Below are 25230 nucleotides of genomic sequence, written 5' to 3' on the forward strand. Positions count from 1 at the left end.
AAAACTAATATCTACTCTCAACCTGAATAGATAAATATCTAGTTTGCACATTGAAATACTCATTAAAGAGGCAAGTTTTCAAAGAGTTCCAGAATTTCAGATTGTCACTTGTGGCTTGAGGCTTACCTTTTGTTTTCAGAAGTTCACAGGTTCTAATTTTGCCCAATAGCATTAACCTATCCTGTTTCATGCACTGTCACAATTGTCCCACTTCCCTTAGCCTTTGCTGTATAATTCCATGTTTCAAAACCATTAACCACATTTCTTAGATTTTGTTTATGTCCACAAGATGGCAGTGGTCCTCTGAAAGTACCATCAGCTCTACTTGCGTACAGCTGACTGACCACTGTGCACTTGAATATCAGTTTCCTCTTGGTACCAGGGCCATAGCCAGACCTCACAGTGGGAGGGAGCCAGAGCCCGAGGTTGGGGGCACATGTTGAGTGCTGCCCCGCCGCCCCCCCCCACCTCGCCTCGCCCCCTCACAAACAAATACCTTTGCTGGCGGGGGTCCCCAATCCCCACCAGCCGAAGCTTTTTTCAGCGCAGTCTCCGGCGAATCCTTGTGCGCTGCCTGCCCCTTGCTCTTCTTTCTTCTTGTTCCTCCTGTGCACGCTGACACTGAGGAGCAAGAAGAAAGAAGAGCAAGGGGCAGGCAGCAAACGCGGATGCGCCGGAGACCGCGCTGAAGAAGGCTTCGGCTGGCAGGGGTTGAAGATCCCCGCCAGTCAAACCAGGGGCCTGGATGAAATTTGCAGGGGCCCAGGCCCCCATGGCCCCCCATAGCTACACCCCTGCCGGGAACACACATTTTCCTAGGCTCTGGGGAATGAGGGACACTGACCCTGCTTGAAATCAAGGATTAATGGCACGAGGAACACTAAATCCCTGCATGACCCAGGGCTGGCCCTGCCATTAAGCATCTGTGTTTTTCACACATGGTCCCGCTTTTCATCTAATGATGTATATAAATAAGGCCCCAGAATGAGTCTGATTAATTTCTATGACTGGGTGACCAGAGATTTGGATCAAAGGAGAACACTAGATGTGGTGCATTTAGATTTTAGTAAAGCCTCTGATACATAGGAGACTCATAAATAAACTGAATGCCCTTGGTATGAGTCCTCAAGTGACTGACTGGATTAGAAACTGGTTGAGTGGAAGGCAAATGGAGGGTAGTGGCAAATGGAGTTCACTCTGAGGAAAAGGATGTTACCACTGGTGAGGCACAGAAGTCGGTCCTTGGTGCAACTTTAAAAAAAAAACATTTTTGTGAGCGATATTGCAGAATGGCAATGATACCAAAATTTATAATAGGTTAGACATTCTTGTTGGTGTGGATAGCATAAGGAAGAATCTAGAAAAGCTTGAAGAATAATCTGAAATTTAGTAGCTAAAATTTAGTGCTAAAAAAATGCAGAGTTATGCATTTCGGTTGCAAATACCTGAAGGAGCAATACAGTTTAGGATGTGAAGTACTTCTGTGTGTGAAAGATGAGAGGGACTTGGGGGTGATCATATCTGATGATCTTAAGGAGCCAAACAGATAGAAAGGGCAGCAGCAAGAGCCAGAAGGATGCTTGGATGCATAGAGAGGGCAATAGTCGAGAGGGCAATAGTCAGCAGGAAAAAGGAGGTGATGATGCCTCTGTACAAGTCTCTGGTGAGATCCCATTTAGACTACTGCATGCAATTCTGGAGATGCCACCTTCAAAAAGACATACATCGGATGAGTTCATAAAGCATATGAATACACTATATGTTCACCTCTCCTTCAAAGGTCTCCTTAGGATATTTTCTACCCGCCCTAATTTTTCCCCACAAAGCCCCCAAAACCATAGACTGGTCTGCTCCCGAGTCTAGTAGGGCCATTACCGGGATTCCCTGCACCACTACTTCTTGCATATACCGAGGGTTAACCCCTGGAAAAGCCTGGGAGGTCCATCCCACCTTTCCCGGAGAATTACTTCTAAAATGTCCCTTCTGTCCACACTGAAAGCAGAGCCATTCTTTAGGTCCCTCTCCCCTGGGTGACCGTGCCTTGGAAATGGGCATGGCTGTCTCCAACTCAGACCGGTGAGCCTTAGCACTGGGCATGGTGGACCAGGGTATAGCTAGTGCTCTAGGGCTGGTATCTCCCCTTGCTTTCCCTCTGTCCTTTTCCTCCCTTCCCCAATGTTGAGATTCCATATAGCACTCCAAGCCCCCCATGGCCTCCTCTAAGGTCCTACACCCCCTTCTCACCACCAACAACCTTGTACTCTCAGGTAAGGCCTGCAGGAATTGCTCCATTATTATCTCCTGCAGGATATCAACGGTAGTTCGCCGCTCGGGTTCTAGCCATTTCTTAGCAAGGTCCATCAGCTTATTGGCCAAGGCCCTGGGTGACTCTTCCTGGTCCCATTGCATTGTCCTGAAGCACCTCCTATAGGTCTGGGAACTCAGCCCATACCTATCCTGGATGGCCTCTTTCAATTTCCTTTAATCCACCGCATCTACCGGCAACAGGTCCCTGAAGGCCGCTAAAGCTTCTCCAGACAGGGATGGGGCCAATCTAATGGCCCACTGTTCTGGAGGCCACCCTGCGGCCCCAGCCACCCGCTCAAAGGCACATAAAAAAATCGTCCAAACTGTCCTTTTCGGATAACTTGCCCCAGGTAAGCCAGTTCATATGCAAGGGTCTTACCACACTGTCTCTCTCCAGGCTCCTTCTCTGTTCCTCGGCACTGCTCAAGGCCCCTGGGACAGTGGGCCCTCTCCTCAGGAACTCCTGGAATAGGTCCAAAACTGGCTGCTGCTGGGCCCGGGTCGCCGCCAAGGACTCCCCAATCATTTTCTCTGACAGTTCTTGCTGCTTTTGGAACTGTAAGGTCATCCACGTAAATATATCCTTCAGCTCTATCTCTCTCCTCCTCTCTCCTCCTCTGTACGCAATGCAAACACAAAGAACTCCAAGTGCAGCTCTACAGCAGGTGGCCCCTCCTTGGCCACTACTCACTGCCTCTCCCCCACCCCTGCTCCAGCTTCTGCTTACCAGAGACAGAGCTGGGTCTACGCCTTTCTCTGTGTTGGCCCTCCTTGTTGAGGCTCCTCCTCTGACGTGGAAGTCTGTTGAACGATCCCACCACTGCCACCACTTGTAAGGTCTCCACTACTGGGAGACTCTTGGAAAAGTCTCCTGCACCGGGAGACTCTTGAGTCCCTCGGCCCTTTAGCTGACCTGTGTGCTGTAATCCACTGCTATAGAGCACACGGCAATCCATAAGGTCAGATCATTATAATTTATTGTAATCCCTTTGTGTCAACTGCTCCTCCAAAGGTAGTTCCCACCACAGCATTTCTCAAGAAGCATAGCAGTTCAACAGCATAGTATTCAAAACAAAACAAAATAAACCCAAAAGGTTCCAAACTCCCAGCAGTTCATGTATAGCAGTTATGCCCAAAACCACCACTCCTCCTCTCTCCCTTTCAAAAGAAATCAACCTAGGGAGAGTGGCAAGGGTCCCCCCCAACCAGGCCAACATTATACTCTGACCACCACCCGCATAACCCTTCCATGGTAAACCTGTTCTCTCAGCTCCCCTCGTGTGATAGCCACCTTTTCCTTTCTTCTACCAGGCTCTCCTACCGAGCAGCCCTCTCCTGTTTCATCTCCTTTCCTTCCAGTTTAGTCAGAGCAGCAATCTCCATGGGCTTCTCTTGCTCTAGTTCCTCCCCCTTTTCTTCCCCTTGCTAGTCCATAGGTTCCGCCCCACACCCATTGCTCAGCTGCTCTCCATTTGCTTGATTGGGCAGGTTCAGAACTCCTTCCCTCATCCTGGCTCTCTGGGACAGGTTTTTCCAACTCCCTTCTCTTGCCCTTCTCCTGACCTCCCCTGGGGGCTGTTGGGGATTGAAGTTCCTGTTTCTAACATGGGACCTACTCAGGGGCTGCTGGGAATTGTAGTTTTTTCCTTTTCTCCAATCCCCCAGGGGAAAAGACTCCTTCCTTTCTCTACCCAGTCTTCCTCCCTCTCGAGCCTCCTCGTTCCTCCATGTGCTTTCATTCTCCCTCTCACCCTCATATTCCTCACAAAGTCCTGAATGGACTCAGAACCCATCCATGGGTGTGGTTTGGATATGGATGAATCTCAGTCTCTTTCTTTTACCTGCAGCCTTGTTTTCCTGAAACAGACATTGCTACATTACTTGACTGGGGTGTTCCATAAGTACATTAACCTGCCTTAGCTTTTCATTGTTGGTTCTATTCCTTTGCATGGTGCTGGCCATTTAATATCTAGAGGAAATACTGAATAGTGGTCCTACACACAAATCTGAACTATTTTAATAAGCTCATCTATATAGACCTAAATTAAAAGGAGACTAATGTCTATTATGTCTGTGGCAGTATCAGTGGAGAAATGGCTGGAGGTTCTAGGGCCTCTGATGAATCATCCGTCTCTGTTCTTAGTTATGAATAGCAACTAGAAATCTGTCCAAGCAAGCAGTGCTTCTCTTCACAGGGTCCAGGCTCTGCTGAGGCAGGCTTCAGGAAATATCACCACACAACATGGCAGCAGGGGAAACACCTGGAAGTTTACCTGGGAAACGTTCCTAGACTCCTTGTCCATCCCCTCCTCCCTGCTCCTACGCAACTGTGCATTTCCTCATATTGCAGATCACCAGTCAACTGCATGTTTTTCATTCACTGAGCACAGCAGCAACTTACAGCTTACAACACAGTTAGTCCATGGCACTGGGAAAAATGGAGAGAAGGAAGGCTGGTAAAGTGATAAATGCCATGGTGAGAGAATTCAATGTCCAACTGACATAGCAGGAATTAAATCCACTCCCTTTTTGCCCAGCTGGTGGCAACAACAAAAAAAAGGTTTTGCTACTCTTCATCCCATCTCTGACACCTCTATTTATAACCCTCCCAGAAATGCCACATGTGCCGTTGGACCATATGTACCTGGTTCCAGTCTGACCCCTAACAGAGATATAATAGAATATAAGAATAACTGAATATAGATTCTAAAGAGAACATTCTAGAAATAAGAAGTAGAGTTCCATCCATAGTGAGTCAGCTACTCAAAATCATTCCAAAACAACATGGTATCACACCCCTCACCTGTTTCAGGAAGTCACTAGAGTCCTGCAGCATACCATGCCTTAGAGTCTTGTGAGTGTTTACTTCATGGTTGTTGTCACTTCCCTTTTATAGCCCTAGATGGAGCGCTGGCAGATAACCTCACTTCCTGGTTAGGGATATATAAGGAAGTGCTCTACACTTCTCCAGTGCTTCAGCAACAGGCTTCCAGAGTTCTGCTGCTCCAGTGTTTGTTGCCTGGCCAATATCTGCTTGCTCCTGTCTCCAATCTTGCTGTTCCAGCTACTCCCTGGCCTTGACTATCAGGCCAGCCCCTAGATTGCTCTGGTCTTGTTCCAGCCAACGTCCTATACTCCAACCAATGAGGTCTTGCCTACTGTAGCTTCCAGACTCTGCCAGGCAGTCTTGTCAGCAGCTGTCGAGAGCCTGTGCCATGTTTATGCTGCACAGGTAGAGCCAATCTTGTCACAGCCCAAGGGCTCATCTTCCCCAAGTGTGACACATGGGGACAGTTTTCAAACTGCCCAGGAGGAGGTTACTATTACTACTACTAATCATTTCTATAGTGCTACTAGATGTCTCAAGGAGCTGCAGTGGGAATCAAACCAAGCTTGCCAGGATCAAAGCCCACTGCACTATCCATTAGGCCATCCCTCCACTCCAGAAAATTATGAATTTGCCAGCTCATTTTTGAATGGAAAATCCATTTGAAAATACAGAGTAGCAGGGAAGGGAAATTCAGGACAGATGGAGATAGGGGGAAGGGAAGAGCTGGAGTAATGACGGCACCTGGAAGGGATAGGGAAGGGGAGATGCTGGACACAAGGGGAGATGCTAGATACAAGAGGGGTAGGGAAGGGAATGCGAGATGCTGGACAGAAGAGGGTAGGGAAGAGAAGGAGTGATGCTGGATAAGGGGTTAAGGTAGAGAAAGGGAGATGCAGGATACAGAGGTTAAGGGAGAGAAGGTAAGATTTTGGACACAGGGGACAAGGGTCTTGAGCCACCCCTGGGGGATTGGGGTGCATGGCTGAAGGTTCATTTAGGGCATCAGATATCCTTGGTCTAGCCCTGATTACCCTCTCAAACTATCTCTTATCAGTTTTTAAATGAGGCACCTAAGGTCATGTGGAGGGGCATAATCGAACGTCGCCGGCCAAATAGATCGCCGGCGATCTATGTTGGCGGTGGCGCTACAGCTGGCCGAAACGTATTATTGAAAAAGATGGCCGTCCATCTTTTTTGTCAATAATATGGTTTAGCCCGGCCAAATGCCGTGGAGTTCGCCGGGTTTGAGATGGCTGGGTTTGTTTTTCAGCGATAATGGAAAGTTATGTCGGCCATCTCAAACCCGGGCCAAATTCAAGGCATTTGGCCATGGGAGGAGCCAGCATTTTTAGTGCACTGGCCCCTCTGACATGCCAGGACACCAACCAGCCACCCTAGGGGTCACTGCGGTAGACTTCAGAAAAGCTCCTACGTGCATAGCTCCCTTACTTTGGGAGCTGAGTCCCCCCAAACCCACTACCCACAAATGTACTGCACCCACTAAAATTATTCCGGGGACCTGCATACATCCTCTAGGACTTATTGCTGCTGTATAACTTTGGCACGCCAGTTCACACCTGAATACTAATCTCTCTGAAAAAGTCCTTTCTTGAAATAACCACGTTTACTCACAGTTAACTGCAGATCAGAGGTTGTGCCCCACTGGCAAAGAGTCCCCTGGTACTAAGATTAGCAGTAGGTCAGAGCTGGCACAATGGTGTACAATGCCCTCTTTCAGCACCATTCAAGGTAAGAACTACGTTCTCTAACGTGGGTAACACAGGAAAGGGAACTAAAACTGGCTTACAAAAATGGCCACTACCGCATTGACTACAACAGGAAACAAAACAGGGCACACTCTGACCCAGTTAGCAGGGGGGAAAAGCACCATGGGAGTAGAGCCCACTACCCTACACCCACCACAATGCATTGCTAATGTGACTCTGCAGGGCACCTAACTGAAAAGGTGTCACACTCACCCGAGAGCCACATCGCAACCAGGAAAAGGCTGTCGGAGGATATAACACATTCTGCTGTCATGGAGGTGGGTACGGCATTTGAGGCTGGCAAAAAAGGTTTTTAGTTTTATTTTTTTAGTATGGAAGGGGGTTGGTGACCACTGGGGGAGTATGGGGAGGTCATCCCCCATTCCCTCCAGTGGTCATCTGGTCAGTTGAGGCACCTTTTTGAGGCTTGGTCGTGAAAATAAAAGGACCAAGTAAATCCGGCGAAATACTGCTTAACGCTGCTTTTTTTTCCATTAGCGGCGAAAGCCGGCCATCTGGTAGCCACACCCATGCCCGCCCATATCCCGCCTTCGCTAATCTACCGACACGCCCCCTTGAACTTTCGCCGGTGAAGCAACGGGAAAGCGGCGATGCTGTCAAAAATGCCGCTTTCGATTATACTGATTTCGCCGCTTTTAAGAAATCGCCGGGCATCTCCCGATTTGTGTCAGAAGATGGCCGGCGATCACTTTCGATTATAAGCTGTATAGAGAGTTAGTGACAATTCATTGAATGGCACTTTACCATATACTCTTTAACATTTCTATAACACACTTTGAGAGGCAGACAATTTATAAAATATAAATGGTACAATAAATGGCAAGAACATCATAATAAAATACATCAGTAAAAAAATATAAATACCTAATAAATTTATTACTACATTAATAGTCTAGGGGTAGAACTCCACCATGCCCCACTCTCATAAGGCAGGATAAAGCCTTTCCTCCAACCATTCAACAATCATTAATAGATATCCCAATCCCTCTACAGTCCACAAACCCACCCAAAATCTTCAACAGCCCAGTCCCAAGGGCCTCCCAAAGGGGCAACCCCCTTTTGGAGTGCTATATGCACCTGAAAGAATTCACTAACATTTACATACTCAAGTTTCTGGTGGCTTTTCTCCCATGATGTATTTATCAAAGATGCCCATTGGTTCTCTCATCAGATGAATCTAAATGACTTTTAAACAGACATAATTAATGAACAATTTAAAATTAGCAGTGTCACTATCAACGAGTGCAACTTATCTTTCCTGAAATGTAAGCATCTGGCCACTAGAGGGAGTGCTAAAGAAGGCATAGGAAGCCCAGAGACAATGGTAGCAGTTCTGGACAAAGCTTAGGGAGATCGTAATTTCAAGGTATTTTAGCCTGGAAATAATTAGGAAACTGAAAGAAAAAAAGGCAGAAAATCAATCTGAGAGAAACAGGGGCCATTCTGGTAGGAAATTTCCATTTAAAGAGTCTGGACTGGCTGTTAGAGAATTGTAGCACTTTGCCAATGTACAGAAGCAGGGAAACTATACACAGTTTTTCCTTTAAAAATTGGTAACTGCAAAGTTCCACATGCTAAAAGCCTATCTGTAGTTAGCCCCTGGTAGCTGAGACATGGTAAACTAGTATACGTACTTTTGAAAAATGCCAATACTCACGCTGTCTTACCCCCGCCCCCAAACTAAACAAGCCCACAAAACCCCAAGAGTACATTGGCTTTGAAACCCTGAGAAGGGAACTTTTCAGAAGTCAATTTACATGACAAATTGCTATTTGCCCTTGCGAATAACTTTGAAAAATGTCATAGTAACACAGTAAATGATGACAGATAAAGACGCGCATGGTCCATCCAGACTCCTCAATAAGGTGGTTACAGCCACGCCTGGCACTCTATGCAGGCCCCAGTCACCCGTGCTTAAACGCTGGTTGTCAAGTCTCCCACCATGCCAACCATATAGGCAGCCAAACAAGATGCAGTCTTGGTTATATTGCCATTTCATCCCCAAGTATTATTAACAGTAATCAACTTACAATGTCTTCCCCTCCCCGCTGAGCTCTATAGCACCCTCGCTCGCAGCATGTGACAATGAAGTGATCTAGAACACTGGAATTGTTGAAGCTTCACCTGTCTGTTGTCATTTTCAGGCCAGAGACCATAGAAGTCTGTCTGGCACTGGCCTCTCGGTTCCCCCTATGCTGGAGTTGCTGAATCTTTTTCTGTCAGTCTTTTGCCATTTGCAGGACACAGGAAGGACACATTGGTCCTCCCTGAGTGTGGAATTGCCATTTTGCTATAAATGAAGTGAATTATACTGCACTAGTATATCCTTTGCGTGACAGGGAGCTTACTATTATCCTATGCAGTGACTAAATGTTCAGATAGGAAGAAGCAGGGCAGCCGACGAGAGGGGTAGGGGAGGTGCTGGACACAAGGGGGTACGTTTCTTTGCCTGACAAGGAACTTACTATTATCCTATGTAGTGAATAAATCCTCAGAGAGCTTGAATGTAAATACCAGTCCCTCATCCCTGTGCTGTAGCTAGTATGTACTGCGTATTGAAGTTCTTTGGGTTAACAGCGCCCAAAGTGAAAGGGCTAGTTAGCATGGGCATTTCCTATCATACTCCCCACCCAGCATAAGAAAACTCATGCTGTCATGCCCCCTTTGTATCCCTTCCCCAAACCCAGAAACAAGATGTATCTATTTCTGTCAACTTCTAGACAGGAATAAAATCCAGAAATACCAAAAGGCACTTTCCCAATCCTTTAGCACTTAAGAATTAGCAAATTCCTTCTTGATAAGGTATCACAAGTCCACAGATCCACTCCCTCTATCCATCCATCCTCAGATTGGGAGTGAGGGCAGGAGACCCAGAAGCAGGGCTAGCCCAACCATTAGGAGTGACTAGGCAGTCACCTAGGTCAGCATCTTCTGGGGGGGGGGGGGGGGGGGGGGTCCAAAACAGGTCCTGACAATCACACTAACTCCAAGAAACAACAGGGGGTACTTCAACTAGCAGGGAGTGTGAACAGTTTTTAAATAGCCAATTTGCTGAGATTATTCTGGAAGGGGTAAAGTTGGGGTGATCATGGCTGTTGTGGGTGAAGTGCAAGGCTGAAGGTTTGCCTAGGACACCTAATAGCCTTGCAGAAACCCTGGCCAAAGGAAAGCAGATTCTATCCCTCCTTTCCTCTTCAGATAGGGAGAGATTTGCTCCTTCCTCTTCTCCTAAGACAGAAGAACCAGGAGTCAACAGTTCCACCTCTCTCTCGCTCTTTAGAGGGGGAGGGGGGCCATGAAAATACTGATCCATTTTTTTCCTTCCTCTGCTTCCTCCTTTCTACTTAGGTAGCAGAGACCGGAAGTCTGAAGATCTGATCTCTCCATTCCTTCTCAGATGGCGAGATAAAAAATCCATGGATTTGCTCTCTCTTCCTCTCTGATTCCTTTCATCTCTTCCAGCCTACATAGGAAGACCAGGAGTCTTCAGTCCTGCTTCCTCCCTTCCTTCTGAGATGGCTCAACCATGTGCAAACACATCTGCTTGGACATTCATTGATTCACTCATTTGGAGACATTGCAGCAAAATGATCAAAATGGAGGAGTAGCCTAGCGGTTAAAGCACTGGTCTTGACATCCAGAGGTGCCTGGTTCAAATCTCACTGGTGCTTCTTGTGATCTTGGGCAAGTCACTTAACCTTCCATTGTCTCAGGGACAAGCTTGGCTTATAAGCCCAACAGGGAAATATTTAATGTAACTCACCTTGAGCTACTACTGAAAAAGGTGTGAGCAAAATCCAAATAAATAAAATACTACAGACTCTCAAGCCTAGATAGTGGATCTATATCAACAAACTGTTATGCCTAGGAGGAAGACGACAGTCTGCTCTTTGTTTGCAAACATTTTCACCCAGTTTCCTCAATTTAATGTAAATAGTTGATTACTTAAAACAATAATTTGAATATAAACCAAGAAAGATGAGTTAACAGGAACCAGCCTGTATACCTCTCATATACAGGAGTTCTGAACAGTATCTCACCAGCTCAGAATCTGAGCTCAAGTGCTGACTGTGACCTCGTCAAACCTGTTTTGTTTGAACTCAAGGTGTGAGTTAGCTTCATGCAAATGAGTCAATAGGTTTTGATCTCACTTTATTTCTCTGGAACCAATGAATACAAAAGGAAGTGGCCTAGGGAAATCCCCTATTGGCTGCCTGGAGCTCTCTGTTGGAGATCCTGCCGATTTCTTGAGAATTAATGCTTGATCCATATTTCTTTCTAAAGTGACATCCCAGCATCTGTGTTTTACCTGACACCTGCAGGAGTGGGCTGCACTTTGTACCGTGCCCCGTCTCTCTGTACAACCAGACCTACCCGTTAAATGAGGTATGTGCCATGTTGTCTTCTTGTATGCTTCTATGAAACCAGCTGCTTCTCAGCAGGAGAACTATCAAAACCAAGGGCCAATCAGCCAGGCTATTAGAGGGCTTGAAAGAACTTCTTCCTTTGCAGGGAGGCTATTCAAAAAAGAGCACAGGTATGATGGTTTTATTCTAGTTAGATCTACTTCGGTGTCCTTTTTTGGCTGCATATATGTGAAATCTGCATTTTCTGCCTTGCATAGACTGCAGGAAAATGGCTGTTGAAAGTTTTCCCTCTCTTGCTGGAGATAGAGACCTTTCTTATTCGGTGATTGTTGGATATATGCCACGGTACATCAATGAGAGCAAGGGTGCTGTTGTGATCCTGATCAGACACCTGCATCATGCAGCAGTCACAGTTATCAGACTCTTGCACAGTATGGGGGGGGGGGATTTCTGGACAACCGTTTGCTTCAAGACATAGTTAGAGGTCAGTCTGCAGGGACAAAAGACATTTTTTGCAGTGAACTGCTCATGACCTTATTGTTGCATTCACTTGTATAGTAGAAGGTGAGAAATATTAAACTTGGCAGCTCGAAAAGACAAAATAAGGCAGAAAACAGGTCACAGCAGAGAATCAAGTAAAAATCAGTTTCATCCTGCCTTTTCTGTCAACATAACTGAATAGAACCCATCATTTGTCTCACACTGGAACATTATTTGAAAATCATTGACTTTTGTTTTGTCCATGGCTGATTCCTGTTACATTCCTGCTGTGGGCTGTAATATTATTCCAGTAAGGTTGAGCATGGGCAGCAAAATTAGCCCTGCATTCTGAGCAGACCACAGTGTCGTGCTTGCCTTCTCATTCTTGGGTGACCTTTACAAAGGGAACTGAAGTACCCCATGGAAACTTGACATGGCTTAACGTGATCCGACGGCTTGTCATGTATGAAGCTGGTGGCCAATTCTAGCACCGTAATGCCATTCAGACTTCCTGGCAGTTTGTGGGGATGGCACTTCACCTCATTAGGTGAGTTTATCTCTGCCTGATGCAGTGGCTACAGATTGGCTCTCCAGGGTTTATAGGGGCACAGCTGGTGTTGAAGCAAAGTGTGGAGAAGAGATATAATTTGTGAGGAGAGAACATGAGGTCAGCTCCAGTCCACACTGCAGACACTGGGCTCCCTCATACTTTACTGAAATGCACTTGACATTCCAGTGCAGTCACCTAACATTATCTGGAATTTGGTCTTTCCTGAGAAAAACCATCAGAAGTGCAAAACAGGTTGCAACATGGTTGTGTTTCTTTTTCACAAGTACTTTGTACCTGCATTTGAGTAGAGTGATGAGGTAGCCATGTTAGTCCAATTTTATTTATTTGTTACATTTGTACCCCACATTTTCCCACCTATTTGCAGGCTGAATGTGGCTTACATGATACCGGAGAGGTGTTAATAGACTCCGGAGTAAAGCAAATACAGATAATGGTTAAGTTGGGGTAGGAAGGGTAGGGACCACATGAAGGAACATGTGGTGGGGCCGTATAGAGGATAGCAAGAACAGATGAGATTGTTTGGTGATCAATACGAACTGTGGTGGTGCAGTGTCGCTGATTTCAGGCATTTAAGTTGGGCAATAGAAATAAAAGAAAATAGAAAAGAAAATAAGATGATACCTTTATATTGGACTAACTTAATACATTTTTTGATTAGCTTTCAAAGGTCTTCGAAAGCTAATCAAAAAGTGTATTAAGTTAGTCCGATAAGAAAGGTATCATCTTATTTTCTTTTCTAAGTTTTCTTTTCTTTTTATTGATTATCTGCATTTGGAAATGCTCAGGGTTTGGGAACCAGACTTGTGAGACACTAAGTTTGCATTAAAAAAAATTGAAAATCAGTTTGTTGCTGGCATTTATTTAGATTTTTGATCACACCTTTTTCAATTGTAGCAGTAGTAGTAATATTGTAAGGGTGCAATTTTAGAGCACCCGAGACATACATAGGTTTAACTAAAGTTGTGGCTGCATTCTAAGTACCGGTAGCAGAAAATCAAGACAATGTCAGGAGTACATCTTGCAGAAAACAGAATTGCAGGCAGTAGTCTAGAGTTTTGGTAAGCTAGGGGATTTTATTTAATTTTGAACAAGTTCATTGATTAAGACAATATAAGTAGACAATTGGGCAAGTATTCTAGTAAAGTAATTAGCATTCGGTATTCAGAGTCATCCCATCATTATAATCGCAGCTGAGATACTAATAATCCTAGTACTGTAATTAATATGGTAAAGTCACACTGATGGTTGGTTACGTTTTGGACCTGATAGGAACAGAATTTCTTTAAACACAAAGTGGAACAGTATAGGAGAATTAATCGATGCTGAGCTCCTTACAAAGAGTCCTGGATGAAATTATGTTTCAGGTCCCGCTCTCTCCAGTCTGGGTTTTAGTCACCAGTGTCCTTTATTGCTACCTGGGCTAATCTGTATCAGAGGTTTAAAAATGTATTGCATTATTTTGCAGGGAGTTATTTTTGTTTAATGCTTTCCATGATTAGATTACAGCTAAGGGGCAAGACACAATTACTTCATGAGAAATAATGATCAGAGTGATATAACCATGTGTTCTGCATAATCTATTCATTCGTGGAATATATTGGCAAACCAAAGAACTATTATCTGTTGAATGTTTCAAAAATGTCTATTTACTAGCTCATTTTTCTTAGTTTGTATTTTTGGAATTAAAAACTTAGTATATCTGGTGCTATATTTCAAAAACAAATCCAGCAAAAGTATAGTAGAGTGATTTGTCGTGTTGAAAAATCAAGCAGGGCTTATGCATATAGTTCCCTGAAATTCTTCTTATTTCTCTGAGATTTGGTAGGATTTTTTTTTCCCTATACCCTGTGAAACAGATTAGTTTGATTGAAATGTCTTAGCACTGGCGATCGGTATTAAAATCATGTAGTCTTCCATCAATCCAGTTTTCAAGTGAAACAATTTGTGAGTTTTGAAAGACAACACTTAGGAGAAAGCTGAAAACACTGTTTCTTGGTAATATACATCCTTTGGACATCTTTTGAGAGATCTAGGGCACGACCACATCACAAGGAAAAAGCTGTCAAACTAACACGTTTTGAAAGACCTACATGTCAATAATTGTTAAATTTGAAGAAGAGTCAGATGGGGAAGAATTTCAGATTAGGGTCACTTTTATTTTGCATCCAGAAATGTTAGAGAATTTTTAGGGAATCTGAGGTAGAAATGGCATAAACAAAGTAGAATTTCTTCTATCTGTAGATAGATTTTGATTATTTTTTATAGGCATGTTGACATATTTCCTTTTTTCAATCATTGCCAAAAGATATAGGAGCAGGTATAAGGAGGTGAGGAAGAGGGAGGATATTTTAACGAGTACCTCAACAGAGGGAAAAAGTGGCTCGGAGCAGTGTGTAGCCAGAAAATTTTTGTTTCGTGTCATTTCCATTTGTTTCTGTGAAAGTCTGTTTTGTTCAGGTTTCTTTTCTTACACGATCATGGGAGCAATGTCATTAAAAGTGAGCACTCTTTCAAAAGAGAGTACACTATTGCAAAGAGTGCATGCTGATTCAGAAGAATATGCATTATTGATGGCACATGAAAAGCAAAATGTTATGATTTTTCTACTTGTTGTATGCCGACAACATGAAATAACATAGGATATGTCACTGAGATTTCAAATAAATGCATATCCCTAGTGGTTTATGTGGATTTATGTTTCAAAAAAGAAGGTCTATAGCCGCTACTTCCAGGCTTTAACTCTACAAAATACTTCCTTTGTAGATCAGGGGATAGGACTTGATATATTGCCTTTCTGTGGTTACAACCAAAGCAGTTTATATATTATATACAGGTACTTATTTTGTACCTGGGGCAATGGAGGGTAAAGTGACTTGTCCAGAGTCACAAGGAGTTACAGTGGGAATCAAATGCAGTTCTGCAGGAGCAACGTCTGCTGCACTAACCACTGGGCTACTCCTCCACACAGGAAAAGAAAAAAAAAAAGAAAGCCTTTTCCGGAAAATCCAACTAAGCCGTTTGTTATATGGTTGGTGACATGGTTTTGCTTGTAATGTAATGCTTACTTGAATGGGGTCATTAGGAATAGGAGTAAAGGTATGCAGGCTTTTTTTTTTTCCGTTCTTTTTATTGGTGTTTTTTGTCCTGTTCTAATGTATATAAAAGTCATTGCACATTCAAATGAAAAAATGAAACACAAAATATTTTGTTCATTTCTTCTTCCGTTTCAATTGAAAAATGACCCAGACCCCAAAATGTCATTATTTGTTTTCCCTTTCAAAATGCAAGCACATCTCTATAAAGCAGGGGCGTAGCCATCCACCAAGTTTGGGTGGGCCTAGGTAAGAAGTGGGTGGGCATCAAGAATTCTTCCCCCCCCCCCCCCCCACCACCAAAAAAATATCTCAGCTGGCGGGAAAATGCTTCTTTCCAGCTTGGCAGTCTGCAGCAGGCATGCACTGAAAACTGAGCATGTGTAGGTGCTGGTGTCGTGGAGAGTAGCATTTTTGCTACTATCGGGGAAGTCTTCAGCTGGCAGAGCTTGGGATCCCCACCAGCTACTGCAAAACGTGTGCTACTGTTGGGTGGGCCTGAGTTCTGCCCACCCAGGCCCACCTGTGGCTACGCCACTGCTATAAAGAGACATCTTTCAAAATATATTGCCAGAATGTAATCTTTATTTTGTCATTTGTATTCAAAAATGAAATATTAAGGTAAGTACAAACTTCTCTCACACCTCATTGCATATTTTCATTCTATCTTGAGAAGTAGGTCCATAACTGGGATAGAAACAGAGAAAAATGTAAACAGATAAAGGCCATATGACCTATCCAGGCTGCCCATCCATATCATCTACTCTCCCTATCACTCCCTTAGAGATCCTATGTACTTGTCTCAAGCTCTCTTGAATTCAGATACTGTTTTCATCTCCACCACTTCTACTGGGAAGCCATTTCACGAATTACCTTCCCATGAAGAAGTATTTCCTCGTGTTACTTCTGAATCTGTCCCCTTTCATTCCTATTTCCCCTCGTTCCAGAGCTTCCTTTCAGTTGAAAGAGACTCACCTCCTGTGAATTTATGCCACATAGGTATTTAAATATTGCTATCATATGTCCCCTCTCCCACCTTTCTTCCAAAGAATACATATTGAGATATTTTATTTTGTCCTCATATGCTTTATGATGAAAACCACTGACCATTTTAGTAGCCACCCTCTGGACTGACTCCATCCTGTTTATATCTTTTTGAAGGTGTGGTCGTCTCCAGAATTATACACAATATTTTAAATGAGATCTCACCAGTGTCTTATACAAGGGCATCATCACCTTTTTCCTACTGGCCATTCCTCTCCCTATGCAATCAAGCATCCTTCTAGCTTTGGTCGTCTCCTTTTTGGCCACCTTAAGATCATCGCATATAATCACATCCAAGTCCTGCTCCCCTTTCATGCACACAAATTCTTCACCCTCTAAACTGTACCATTCCCTTGGGTTTTTGCAACCCAAGTGCATGACCCTGCCAAATTCCAGACCATTCCTCTAGCTTTGCGATGTCCTTCCTCATATAATGCACACCATCAGGGGTTTCTACCTTATTGCAGATTTTGGTGTCATCCGCATAGAGGCAAACCTTACCAGACAGCCCTAATTTTTTGACATATCCTATGTTATTTCATGTTGTCAGCAAACGAGATGAAAAAGCATAACATTTTGCTTTTCATTTGGCATCAATAATGCACATTCTTCTGAATCAGCATGCACTCTTTGCGATAGTGTAGTCTCTTTTGAAAGAGTGCTCACTTTTGCTTACAAAAATGTTAAAAAGAACCGGCACAAGAACCAATCTTGTGGCACACCACTTGCAACATCCTTTTCCTCAGAATCAGCTCCATTTACCACTACCCTCTGTCGCCTTCCACTCAACCAGTCCCTAACACAGTCAGTCACTTTAGTGCCTATACCGAGGACACTCATTTTATTAGTCGTTTATACAGAACTGTGTCAAAGGCTTTGCTAAAATCTAAATATAGCACATCTATCACTCTGCCTTGATCCAACTTTCTGGTCACTCAGTCAAAGAAATTAATCAATTTTGTCTGACAAGACCTGCCTCTATTTAAAGCATGTTGCCTCGGGTCCTGTAATCCATTGGATTTGAAAAACTTTACTATTCTTTGTTATAAAGGCATTTCCATTAATTTACTTACCACAGAAGCCAGACTTACAGGTCTGTAGTTTCCAAAATCTTCCTTACTTCCATTTTTGTGGAGAGGGACCATATCTGCTCTTCTCCAGTCCTCCGGGTCCATTCCTGACTTTAGAGAAGCATTGAAAAGGTCAACCAGCAGAGACACTAGAACTTCCCTAAGTTCCTTCGGATGTACGCCATCCAGTCTCGTCGTTTTGTCCACCTTTAGTCAGCAACTCAAAACACAGTCCTCTGAAAATCATTCAGGGTCTACCACCCCTCCATTCCTATTTGTGTTTGTCTTCTGTGGTCCTGCTCTGAGTCCTTCAGCTGTGAACACAGAACATAAATATTTGTTAAGCAATTCCGCCTTATCTTTATCAGATTCTACATATTCCTCCCCTTCACCTTTGAGTCTCACAATGTCACTCTTGCACTTTGTCCTATCACTAACATATCTATAAAATGTCTTGTTTCCAGCCCCCTCTTTTATCATATTGGCTGTTCTTTTCTTCCATTTGCATTTTTGCTTTCCTGACTACTCTACCAGCTTCTCTTAGCTTTTCCAGATATTGTCGTCACCTGCCTTTCTCTTTCTGCGATCTCTTGTAGTTTATAAAGACTAACCTCTTTTCCCTTACCTTTTCAGCTCCTACTTTGAGAACCAAAGCAGCCTCTTTTTTTTTCTTATTTTTTATGCACTTTCCTTACAAAAAGGTTTGTTGGCCTTACAGTAGCTCCTTTCAGTTTTATCTACTGCTTTCCAACTTCTTCCAGATGTTCCCATCCAGACAGCAATTCCTTGAGGTAAAGCCCCATCTGAACAAAGTTAGTTTTTTTGAAGTTTAAAACCTTCACGTTTGAATGAACCCTCTCTACACCTATCTTAATATTAAACCACACCATCTGGTGCTCACTGGAAAACAGAAGTTTAATGGAAAGCCATCTGGATCTGGTGTCTTCTTCAGGAAAATCACTGTTCAAGTTTAATTATTGATTGTTAAAGAGACATAGAATCTTTTTCTAAATCTTTTTCCAGCATCAATTTTTTAAGGCAAGATTGGATCAAAAATCTGTTTCCTGGGTCAGTGTTAGAAGTTTAAAAATATAACAAATAGATTCAGTGTTTTCCTACCTATGAACTCGTAACTTGCTGTTTATTTTCAAAACATCCAAAATAGCTTTGGTATAAAACAAAGCAGGTCTGCATTTCCATTGTAGCATTTACTCAGATAATATTTGTATGGTATAACACAGTGGGTGAATCAGAAGAATTCAATGTGATTAAACATTCAGAGTTGATGTAGATACTTTTGAATCTTTCAGTTTCTTCAGGTGTGATGCCTGAACACAGTAACAATGTAGCAAATCTTCATCTTTTTGTGTTTTGGTGAAATAAACAATGAGACAGCTAAATTCACTGAGCTGGTTCTGATACAAATTTTTGTGCCCATACTTGGAGAGTATATTTGCGACAAGAAAAATCAAGACAGGAATAGGAGAGAGAACCTTTCGATGGAGAGGAGGCTGCTTAGCTTGAAAGGGTATTAATCACCATCTATTAACTGAATCTGAATCTGAAATTAATGAGACTGAGAAAATTATGATAACTCTAAAGTTGGGACTATGCTGAGATTGAAATTATCAGCAACAACTAAAGCAAAATATGTTGAACACAGTTACAAATGGAGGCAGGATGAATTTCTGCTCAGATCAGTTCTTGTCCACAAGGGTTTACCTGTAAGATTAACAATATTTTGCTAGCTATTATCTGAGCTTTAATAATGTTACTTCATCTGTGTACTTTTAAAAAATTAGAATGATAATTGTGAATAAGAGCAATTTGGGAGGTTTTGTGCTGTTCCTGAAGTGAGACTTGTATGGATGTGAATATAGTTCATTTTATTCTTAGTGCTGTGTATTGTTAGCCATCACCCATAAACATATGACAACTTTGGGACCCTGGTCAATGGACAGTGCATAAAAATGAACAAAGGATACATGAATAAATCACTAAATATAGGAATAAGAGGCAAATGAGAAGGAAAATAAACAGTTTTGCCAAAAGAAAGTTACTTAGAAGAATTTTGAGCCACCCCCCCCCCCCCCCCCAAAAAAAAACCAAACAAACTCTGAAGTAAATGAAAAAAGAAAACATGAAACAGAACACACCAAAACAAAAATTAATCATCTCAACAACATTATCTAGATAAAAGCACCCAAAATCCTCAACTCCTTCTTCTTAGCAATATCAGTACTCTATCCATCACACCTGTGAATGGTACATCAGGGCCCAGGAATGTGTGGGTTAGACCATCTCATTTTTATAGAATGGGTTTTGTGCTGAGTTATTGCATTGCTTTCGGGTGTGATTTAAATAGTAAGATTCTAAGCTCAGTAGAATCCTCATAAAAACACCCAAGAGAATGAGACTGAAAAAGACTGAACACACAGGGATCCTTTTACAAAGGCGCGCTAGTGGTTTAAGGGCACGCTAATCATTGGTGCATGCTAAACGCTAGCGACACCCATAGAAATATATGGGTGACTAATGTTTAGCATTTGCATATTTGTAACATGCACTAAAAATGCTAACGTGCCTTTGTAAAAGGACCACATAGTTAGGGTTAGATTTTCCCTTAGGCTCTATAAGTATGTGCCTAGAGGGACCTGTGGCACACAGCGTGTCATATGTTAAGTGGGTTGTTAAGGCTGTTGTAATAATGATAAACGAAAAGTAGGAATGTCAAGCAGATTCTGTTGGGAAGACCTGAGTGTGGAAAAGGGGCAGTAGGGGGTTCAGGAAATGTGACAGGTATGAAGGTTCGCCAGAGGCAGTTTTTCCCTCTATACAAAATTTTCCACCTTTCCTTTTCTCATGTCCAACAGCAAGCCCTCTCTGTATCCTAGTCCTCCTTGTGTACAGAATCTTTCTCTCCCACCACATTCTTCTCTTCTCTCACATTCAGTATCCCTGATCTATATCCTCCTTCCCCCCCCACCATCCAGCATCTCCTCTTTATTTCCCTGTCTTCCTCTGTTCCCTTATTCCCCCCTTCGCCTCCCTTGAGTGCCCTAGCATCTTTCATCTCGGTAGAGACTATTATAAAGAACAAAATTACAGAGCATATTCAAAAGCATGGATTAATGAGACAAAGTCAACATGGATTTAGTGAAGGGAAATCTTGCCTCACCAATCTACTACATTTCTTTGAAGGGGTGAACAAACATGTGGATAAAGGTGAGCCGGTTGATATTGTGTATCTGGATTTTCAGAAGGCGTTTGACAAAATACCTCATGAAAGACTCCAGAGGAAATTGGAGAGTCATGGGATAGGAGGTAGTGTTCTATTGTGGATTAAAAACTGGTTAAAAGATAGAAACAGAGAGTAGGGTTAAATGGTCAGTATTCTCAATGGAGAAGGGTAGTTAGTGGGGTTCCCCAGGGGCCTGTGCTGGGACCACTGTTTTTTTAACATATTTATAAATGACCTAGAGATGGGAGTAACTAGTAAGGTAATGAAATTTGCTGATGACACAAAGTTATTCAAAGTCGTTAAATCATGGGAGGATTGTGAAAAATTACCAGAGGACCTTATGAGACTGGGAGACTGGGCGTCTAAATGGCAGATGATGTTTAATGTGAGCAAGTGCAAAGTGATACATGTGGGAAGGAGGAATCCGATTTATAGCTACGTCATGCAAGGTTCCATGTTAGGAGTCACAGACCAAGAAAGGGATCTAGGTGTCGTCGTTGATGATACATTGAAACCTTCTTCACAGTGTACTGAGAAAGCAAATAGAATGTTAGGTATTATTAGGAAAGGAATGGAAAACAAAAATGAGGATGTTATAATGCCTTTGTATCACACCATGGTGCGACTGTACCTTGAAAATTGTGTTCAATTCTGGTTGCCGCATCTCAAAAAAGATATAGTGGAATTAGAAAATGTGCAGAGAAGGGCAATGAAAATGATAAAGGGGATGGGACGACTTCCCTATGAGGAAAGGCTAAAGCAGCTACGGCTCTTCAGCTTGGAGAAAAGGCGACTGAGGGGAGATATGATAGAGGTCTATAAAATAATGAGTGGAGTGGAACGGGTAGATGTGAAGCGTCTGTTTACGCTTTCCAAAAATACTAGGACTGGGGGCATGCGTTGAAGCTACAATGTAGTAAATTTAAAATGAATCGGAGAAAATGTTTCTTCACTCAATGTGTAATTAAACTCTGGAATTCGTTGCCAGAGAATGTGGTAAAGGTGGTTAGATTAGCGGAGTTTAAAAAAGGTTTGGACAGCTTCCTAAAGAAAAAGTCCATAGATCATTATTAAATGGACTTGGGGAAAATCCACTATTTCTGGGATAAGCAGTATAGAATGTTTTGTACTTTTTTGGGATCTTGCCGGGTATTTGTGACCTGAATTGGCCACTGTTGGAAACAGGATGCTGGACTTGATGGACCTTTGGTCTTTCCTAGTATGGCAATACCTATGTACTTATGTATATGTACTTGTTTTTCCTCAAATTCCCACTGATTCACTCCATCTAGCTCTCCTCCAAATCCTCCTGTCCACTGCAGCAGCTCCCTTCCCTTAAGTCTCTTACCCGTTGCTGCCGCTAGGTCATAGATGCAGTGGCGATGGACATCATCAGAAGGCAGTAGGACCTCCCAGTCACACGCTGACAACTCTACAACATCCCGCCTTTCACAGAAACAGGAAGTCTGTGTCTTAGGGAGGGGGCGGAATGCTGCAGAGTTGTCAGCGCAACACGGCTGGGATGTCTTGCACTGCCTTCTGATGACTGCAGATCCCTGAGAGGCTGGATGCATACTGCAGTAGCAATTGAGGTAAGAGGGAATGCACCTTGTGTCAGGTGTTCATCATTAAAACCGGCATTTATGATGATGGCTGTTTTTTTCTTCTGGGGGGAGGGGGGGAGGCTCGGGCCAGAAGCAGCAGTGTGTTGGCTGAAGTCGGCATCGCCGGCACCCCTGCTAAGACAGCCCCCCTTACTATGCTACTGCTTTCCCCTTTCTCTTTCACCAGTTGAATTTATTAAATTCAATACTGTGCTCTTCACCATAAGCCTCATAGCAAACTACAACCATAAAAAACACAATTAAAAAATAAAACATAAAGCAGACAAAGCAGTTACAACATACCCAACTCCAATCCAATAAATCTGAAGAAAAATCAAGATTTCAATCGCTTCCTAAAGGGAAAATGGTTACCCTCTCTCAAATTTAACGGAAGTCAATTCCACAAGTGTGTAGTCAAAGGAACCTTTCCAAAAGATGCTAGCTGTAAAAATATTATTTGAGAAGAATGAAGGAAACAAGGGGAAAGATACTGAATTTCCTATGACAACGCGCCTGTGAGATATAAATCCAACCTTTTATACAGGGCAGCTTATTTTCATTCCTGTCTGCTGCAAGCTACAGGTTTTTATGTTCCTCAGTACCATGTTCTCCTTTAAAGGGAGAGACAGTGGAAAATATCCATGGTGCAGGAAATTCAGTAAACATCTTGTTTACATGTAACCACCAACAAACAGATTGGAGAGGGTCTTATAAGTACATAAGTATTGCATTACTGGGACAGACCAAAGATCCGTCAAGCCCAGCATTCTGTTTCCAATAGTGGCCAATCCAGGTTACAAGTACCTGGTAAGATCCCCAAACTGTACAATACATTTTATTCTGCTTATCCTAGAAATAAGCATTGGATTTTCCCCAAGTCCATTTTAATAATGGCTTATGGACTTTTCTTTTAGGAATGTCATCCAAACCTCTTTTAAGCCTTGCTAAGCTATCTGCTTTTACTACATTCACTGTCAATGAATTCCAGAGTTTAATTACACATTGAGTGAAGAAATATTTTCTTTGATTCATTTTAAATGTACTTCTTTGTAGCTTCATTATGTACCCCCTAGTCCTAGTATTTTTGGAAAGAGTGAACAAGCGATTCACGTCTACCCATTCCACTCCACTCATTATTTTATAGGCCTCTATCATATCTCCCCTCAGTCATCTTTTCTCCAAACTGAAGAGCCCTAGTTGCTTTAGCCTTTCCTCATAGGGAAGTCATCCCAAACCCTGTATCATTTTCGTCGCCCTTCTCTGTACCTTTTCTAAGTCCACCATATCTTTTTTGAGGTTCGGTGACCAGAATTGAACACAATATTCTCAGTGCAGTCGCACCATGGAGCGATACAAAGGCATTATAATGCCCTCATTTTTGTTTTCCATTCCTTTCCTAATAATACCTAACATTCTATTTGCTTTCTTTGCCGCCGCCACACACTGAGCACAGGGTTTCAAAGTATCATCATTCCTAGATCCCTTTCCTGGTGGATGACTCCTAATGTGGAATCTTGCATCACATAGCTATAATTCAGGTTCCTCTTTCCCACATGCATCACTTTGGTTGTATTTTGGTCTTTCTGTCTTACATGATTGGGGAGGGTCTTCTTGCTTGTATTTTGGTCTTTTTGTCCTACATTGCCTTATCTATTAGACCTTAGTGGCATCCGTGAATTGAATTGTGGCTCACTGGTTCCTGCTAGACTTCCACCACCAGACTCATGCTCTTTAATGAGCACAGATTGTACAGCAGTTCTTCTGTTTTAGTTCTAGTATCAGGCCACTCGTAAGTTATGAAGTGATCTGTATTCTTCACATAAAGGGAGGAAGTTAACAATGTGGACCACCATTCAGATGGGTTATTTTACCACAACTATAGCACAAGGTCTCTGCATAAAATGGGATCCTGTGCTAAAATAGCATGAGTTGTGATAAAATAAACTGTTCTAATGGTTTCCAACTTTGATAACTTCCCCCAAAATCTACTAAATTCTGACATAGCCAATGATGGTTAGGACCCCTATTGTTAGTTATGATTTGGTATGCTGCAGCCAAAAAAGCAACCAGAATGTTAGGAATTATGAGGAAAGGAATAGAGAATAAAATAAAGAATAATGCCCTTCTATCACTCAATATTGATATCGCACCTTAAGTATTGTAGTGTAATTCTGGTCACCACATCTCAAAAAAGATGTAGTGGAACTGGAAAAGGCAGAAAGAAGGGTGATCAAAATTATTAAGGGAATGGAGCAACTCTAATTTAAGGAAAGGCTAAAGAGGTTACTACTCTTCAGCTTGGAGAAGAGATGGCTGAGGGGAAATAAGATAGAGGTTTATAAAATCCTGAATGGAGTGGAACCAGTAAACACAAATCAATTGTTTACTTTTTCAAAAAGTACAAAGACTAGGGCACACTTCATGAACTTGCATAGTAGCATATTTAAAACAAAATAAGGGAAAATATTTGTTTACTCATCGTATAGTTAAGCTCTGGAAATTATTGGAGCAGGTCATAAAAGCAGGTAATACAGCTGGGTTTAAAAAAAGGTTTGACAAATTCCTGGAGAAAAAGTCCATAAACCATTATTAAAGTAGACCTGATGAAAGCCACTGCTTATCCTCGGAATTAAGTAGCATAGAATCTTGCCACTTTTTAGGTTCTGCTAGATGGACCTTTGGTCTGACCTAGTAGGGCAACTCTTATGTTTTTATGTGTAGTCCTCAGGACGTGCGGTCCTTCATCTCTGGTGAATAAAATTGGGCCTGTGGTAAATAGTATCTGTTAATGCTTTTTATGAAATCTAGCCTTACGTTTGGACCTGGGGTAATGGAAG

At 42.7% G+C, this 25230-nt stretch overlaps 1 protein-coding gene across 2 annotated transcripts in view; it reads left to right on the top strand.

Annotated features, from left to right (window-relative positions):
- Positions 1-11138: 11138 nt before the first annotated feature.
- EHF (ETS homologous factor) overlaps positions 11139-25230 on the top strand; it is a 98659-nt gene continuing 84567 nt past the window's right edge. The window contains exon 1 of one of the 2 annotated variants that reach the window (XM_030200789.1): positions 11139-11310. The gene's annotated coding sequence lies outside the window, so the exon portion shown is untranslated. Of the gene's footprint in view, positions 11311-11369; positions 11462-25230 lie in introns of those variants that run through there. The other variant, XM_030200790.1, reaches the window with a different exon arrangement.

This window comes from Microcaecilia unicolor, chromosome 4 (genome assembly GCF_901765095.1).
Source record: "Microcaecilia unicolor chromosome 4, aMicUni1.1, whole genome shotgun sequence".
Taxonomy (NCBI): Eukaryota; Metazoa; Chordata; class Amphibia; order Gymnophiona; family Siphonopidae; genus Microcaecilia; species Microcaecilia unicolor.